This window comes from Megalobrama amblycephala, linkage group LG2 (genome assembly GCF_018812025.1).
Source record: "Megalobrama amblycephala isolate DHTTF-2021 linkage group LG2, ASM1881202v1, whole genome shotgun sequence".
NCBI classification, from domain to species: Eukaryota; Metazoa; Chordata; class Actinopteri; order Cypriniformes; family Xenocyprididae; genus Megalobrama; species Megalobrama amblycephala.
The window spans coordinates 3,816,893-3,822,408 of NC_063045.1; the positions used below are offsets into that span (position 1 = coordinate 3,816,893).

Below are 5,516 nucleotides of genomic sequence, written 5' to 3' on the forward strand. Positions count from 1 at the left end.
TCCCGAAAGCATCGTTGGTGAACTATGGTCGTAAGTCCCATTGAACTCTATTGGTAACGACGGAACTTACGACCATAGTTCGCTTTGGGAAACGCACCCCAGTCCAGCTGAGGGAGCGCGTTCCGGCGGGAAAGTGACGTCGATGCATACCCTCTATTGTCCATGCCAACTGAAAATAACGGTTTGCTAAGCGCGCGCTGCATTTACGTCATCTGCCTCTTAAATACTCGCGCTCTTTATAGTCGGGTGGATTCGGATTGGAGGCCGATGTTTTTATTATTATTATTATTATTTTATCGTTCATCAGATGTAAACCAATTTATGTTATGATAACGTTCATATGTCGTTATCGTTATAAATGTGGACTCCGCTATTCTCGTAAGATTAATATGGTTACCTCTCCTGACTCATGTGAGCGCTTCTGCGTTAACACGGTGACGGGAAACCTGAGGTAGGTAAAGGACACTCTTTTATCCGCTCCCTGCTGCTTCTGTCTGTACACGAGCTTGTCAACCAGGTTCCATTATCCCTCCGACTGCCGCATCTATGAAATATAAAAAGCTTTAATGCAGCGCCCATGGGCAGCACGGCAACCCTGGACGCTGAGGTAAAGAGACACGCGATTGTTAATGGTAGCGCTGAAAGCGGAGCGTGACCTACTTCACCCCGGACATGATACCGAACAAATACACAGATAGATTATAAGTTATAAAATGTCATTATGCTTTATTTCAGATGGAGATGGTGTAAATGTAGTTAACACACACCCTGTCAGTGGTGATCTTAATACCTGACGGGCCTCACGCTGGTCGAGTTAATAGCTGAGAAAACACATCTGTTCCTCACATCCATCTCAAATTACCATAATGTAGTACGCATTCAATTTAAATTTAATTTCCATAGATTGCAAAATGAAGGATTAAAATATGTCTCCTAACCTACTTCATCGGTTATTGTACTGTAAAAACAACCTCTTCTGTTTATATCCGCATTGAGCATCATTATACCACCCTTCTAGGAAAATATAATTTTAGACCAAGTGTCTAAAAATGCTACAGCTCATAAACATCCCAAAATGGCATATATTTTATTTCGCCCCCACCCAAGAGGATTTTGGGAAATAATTGCAAAACGCACTGTCCAACTGTTGACACAAACGCCCTGGCGAATCTCTAATGACCGAGCCGGGTCTAGTTTATCTCCAGCTGCCTGAGGTCACATGCCAGGTAAAATTGGCCCTTGTCTTGCTAACAATCTGACTAGCTATCCTCAGCGTTTGTTGACACTAGCATCTCAGCAAATTAAACCCACATTAGTGATGTGTTGTTCCAAGATTTGGAATTTGTTAGAATTACTCAAGTTTGAGTTCAACCATCAACTTTGGACACAGTGGATGCTAACTGAAAAGCTGAAATTCATTTGGCACACTCTACAGGCAGCAACAATGTGTATGCACAAAACTTGACTCTCAATTGAGTTAGCATGATGCTAAGCTAATGATATAATACTCTGACAAGCATTGGACTCAAATATTGGGCAAAATTTTTTATTTAACTGAACTTTTTTTTTTTTTTTTGGAAAACTTAAATTAGAGATAGGTCAGGATGACTGACCTATTAGCCAACAGCCAGCTTGCTATTTAGTTACATTTACTAGTGAGACTTTTTCAAATGTTTTTTTTTTAGCTTTAATATTTTTATCAGCGGTACTAAGGGTATGCATGTAGAGTTCTTTGTAGAGGGGGTTTGCTTTAGCATGCTAACATAGTAACACAAATTTACAGCATTCAAGAATATATTCCTAGGCAATTACTGTCACTATTGAAATTCGAAACAGAAGTCTTTGCGCACTATTTTAACGATCTAAGCGCATGATCTAAAGCGCACGGCGCAAGTGCACTTACGGCGTGTCCGAATCCACTTTTGCTAGTTTAATGATGGGAAAAATGGTTGGCGTGCACAGCGTATTGTCTAAAAGGGTTGTCCCTATTCTCTTAAAGGGATAGTTCACCCAAAAATGAAAATTTGATGTTCATCTGCTTACCCCCAGGGCATCCAAGATGTATTTGACTTTGTTTCTTCAGTAGAACACAAATGATGATTTTTAACTCCAACCGTTGCCGTCTGTCAGTCATATAATGCACGTCAATGGGAACTTCATCTATAAGAGTAAAAAAAAAACATGCACAGACAAATCCAAATTAAACCCTGTGGCTCGTGACGACACACTGATGTCAAGACACGAAACAATCGGTTTGTGTGAGAAACCAAACAGTATTTATATCATTTTTTTTTACCTCTAATACACCACTATGTCCAACTGCCTTGAGCATCCAGTTGGTGAGGTCTGAAAACGCGCTCTGATGACGGAAGTGATCTCTCGCGTGTATATGTCAATGAGTATGAGAGATCACTTCCGGCATCAGAGTGCATTCAGACGTCATCAACCGGATGCTCAAGGCAGTTGGACATAGTGGTGTATTAGAGGTAAAAAATGATATAAATACTGTTCGGTTTCTCACATAAACCGATCATTTTGTGTCTTAGGACATTAGTTTGTAAATACTAAAATGACAGGATCCGTTTGACGTCTGTAGTAGCGTAGGCTGTAGGGCGTATGGCACATGAATGTAGCTTTTGATGCGATTGACGCAGGTTCGAATCTGCCTTTTGCTGAACTCGCTCTTCTCCCTTTTCCTATCACAAATCAGATTGGAAAGGCATTTATTTTGAATAAAAATGAAGAAAATATTTGAAAACTTTAAATAACAAAAACAATATTGCGCCATTGACCATTGATGCGCCAACAATGCGCTTGAACACACCTCGTTTTCAGACCAGCATGCCCAGTGGTTGAACACATGAGTGCATTTGCTATTTAAACAACATTGTGCTAGACGTGAAAATGATAACTACATCGGGCTAAAACTAGCAAAAAACACTTGATTCGCACATTGCGCCAAGTGTATGACAGGGCCCTTAGAGTGATGCATCTTGTCTTGAAACTGTTGGGTTTTTTAATAATAAAAAAACTTAAAGGAATAAAAAAATAAATTAAAAAAAGGTCTTTGACCTTAAACCAACACAAGACAATTTTTGATTGTCTAGCTTTAAAGTCATCATGAAAGGGATGTTGAGCTCGTCTTTTCTTCCTTATTGTGTCGTATATCTGAGTGAAACAGCTTCTGGAACAAGATCAAATGTTGGGCGGGGCTTGATTTTGTCCAAGGGGAATTGATTGTATGGTTGTGGTTTGCTATTGGTGGATCTCATGTGAGTGACAGGTTTCCCCGCCCTCATCATCAGAGAAGAGAAGAGATGACGCTGCAAGAGGGAAGAGAAGTTATTCTCTTTCAAGATTACAAGGAACATGAATTTAAAACAATACATGGATAAATAATTTGTAATAAAAATCTAGAACTGTCAATTTTGATTTCATGGTGACCTCGACCTACACATACCTTGATATTCAGTAGTGTGGCATTATTCGTATTTGTACTGTAGGTCAAGCATGAATTCGGGCTATTTGTTCCTCCTACAGAAGATGTTTGTTATTGGTGTTAGCCCCTGAAGCCCGGGGCTCCTGCAGAGCTGGACTCTCACCATTTCATCAGAATCAGGAGAAATCAAAGCGTGAGGGACGTCGCTGTCAGGGCGGCCCGCAGGTCGACTGATCCACGAGCTTTGATGTGCGCAGACGCTGGGGTTGCCATGTCATGGACAGTCACCTCCGGGCCAGATGGACGTGTTTGAAGTAGAATATGAGAGAGGTATAGTCAATACAAAAATATATGATATATTATTCATAAAAACAATCAGTGAGATTTACACAGACTTTTATTTTTCATCCCTGATCAAGAGAATCACGAATGATTGGAACAAAATGGACTGCAATCAAATACTAGACCTCCAGGGCCTTTGCTTTACAGAGAACCATCACAACAGCTACACATGATGGTCAATTTGAGCTTGTTTTAAGTAATTCCAGGAAAAAAGAACCAGCATTTCTATTTTCTATGAAACTGCTTTAATAACAAATTTAAAGAAATAAGAATATTCAAACTGTAAACTAAATGAAAAATAGAATTTTTGAAGCACTAAACTCATTAACTGGAAATAAATTAAAACTAAAACTAAAAGAAAAATGAAAACTAAATAATATCTAAAAATTAAACTAAAATTAACATGAAAACTAAAAGAAAAAAAAAAAGCTAATTCAAAATTTAATTTGAAAAAATATTTTTTTTTATTATTATTATATTACTATTAGGACTATAAAAATAAATAGAATTAATGTATTATAGAAAATAATACATTAAAATATAGTATGCAATTAATAATAATAATTTTAATATAAAATTATTTTTATATTAAAAAATGTAAAAATATATTTTTTAACTATATTTGTTGTATTATGTTGTATTATGTGCAAAAAAGACTACATTCAAAGCATTATTTTAAAAGAATTTCAAAATGTATAACTATAAGATGATATTGTTTTATTCAATTATTTCATTCTTCTTCAGAAATAAATTAGATTATTGCCTCAGCTGTAAAGCCATTTATACAGCTACTGAAAAATGCAGTTTGTAGCATTGCTAATTTTAGTTAGTTCCTCCCCTACACTGATTACCATGGTATTTTTTGTTAGTGACACTATCTTTCATGGTTTAGATTACAGCTTGAAAAGACTGTAGAATAAAAACAGCCATCGCTACCCCCAAACATCTCCTCACTCCAGATCTCCTAATATGCATAAAGACACGCATAGCCCAGTTAAATTATGGCAGCGTTAATCAAGACGGGGAAGAGGCTGTCCTTTCGGTGGAGATGCCGATGCATTACCCAAATAGCTCAATGACTCAGCGTAATTCTCCAAAGAGACCCTCAGCTGATGGCAGGGCTTCATCGCCGGCGCTCCGTCACACTTGCCGAAACTATCAAATGAGTTTGCTTAATGAGTGCCGCGGTGAGCGAAAGCTGTAGCGGGATGGTAGGAAGCAGCCGAGTGGAGTGGAGGGTAGATTCATTCACAAAATGAAAAGCTCTGGCACCAAATTAAATTACTGCTGGAATGGAATTATGGGGGCGGTGTACTCAGCACCGCCGCACCGTTGGAAAGCAATACCGCTAAAAGCCTTTCAGTGGATTAATGTGAGCCCACACCTCCCCCAACGCGTCATGTTTCCCTGCCTCTTGTTTTGTCATCTACCCAAGGTGCTTATAAACTCCAGCGTCTCGAGATGACGTGCTCACTGTTAGCAACGACGGTCCCGTTTTTGGATGCAAAATTCTGCAGTCGTTGCCAACCTGCAAGATAATTGTAATGTGGTCAGCGTCAAGCTCAGCTAAGCTGCTAGCGAAAAGTACTGAAGCCATTTAAGGGATGTCAGATTATCAGATGAAAACAGTGATTAATGTTACATGTTTTGACACATTTGTTTGAAAAGCTTTTACATTTTTAGAAAACTGCATAAATGTAAAAGCTATTTGCTGTACTTGGTTCCTCACTGTGTT

General features: G+C 38.5%; 1 long non-coding RNA gene across 1 annotated transcript; it reads left to right on the forward strand.

The window, feature by feature from the left end:
* Window positions 1–236: 236 nt before the first annotated feature.
* Window positions 237–4,131, forward strand: LOC125262804. Its single transcript, XR_007183614.1, has 3 exons — window positions 237–451; window positions 3,541–3,769; window positions 3,859–4,131. It is a non-coding gene; the product is annotated as an uncharacterized LOC125262804 (long non-coding RNA).
* The last annotated feature ends 1,385 nt before the right edge of the window (window positions 4,132–5,516 follow it).